This window comes from Gekko japonicus, unplaced genomic scaffold (genome assembly GCF_001447785.1).
Source record: "Gekko japonicus isolate JY-2015 unplaced genomic scaffold, Gekko_japonicus_V1.1 scaffold3024, whole genome shotgun sequence".
Lineage (NCBI taxonomy): Eukaryota > Metazoa > Chordata > Lepidosauria > Squamata > Gekkonidae > Gekko > Gekko japonicus.
Window position 1 is genome coordinate 16,756 of NW_015176068.1, and position 417 is coordinate 17,172.

Sequence of the window (417 nt, forward strand, 5' to 3'; positions counted from 1 at the left end):
CCAGTTGGAGTCCAGGTGGGCCAAGGACAAGCAAATGGGATTTAACAGTGATCAATTACAATTTGACAAGGTATTATTGGGGACTGAAGAAAAACTCATCCGAAAACTTTATAATTATTTGTTAGATGAAAAAATGCAAGACGAGGAAGTTAAATCCACAATGATAAGTTGGGCCAAAAATATAGGACACAATATTGAATGGGCAAAATGGGAGAAAATGTGGCGAAACATGAAAATAATGAAGGCAACCTCCATGAAGGAGAATCTTTTAAAAATGTTTCACCAGTGGCACCTCACTCCGGCAATATTAGCAAGATGTTACCCCAACTTATCGGAGAAGTGCTGGAAGTGTAAAATTGAGAAAGGTACTTATTTTCATGCCTGGTGGACATGTACTAAAATCCAAAAATTCTGGAA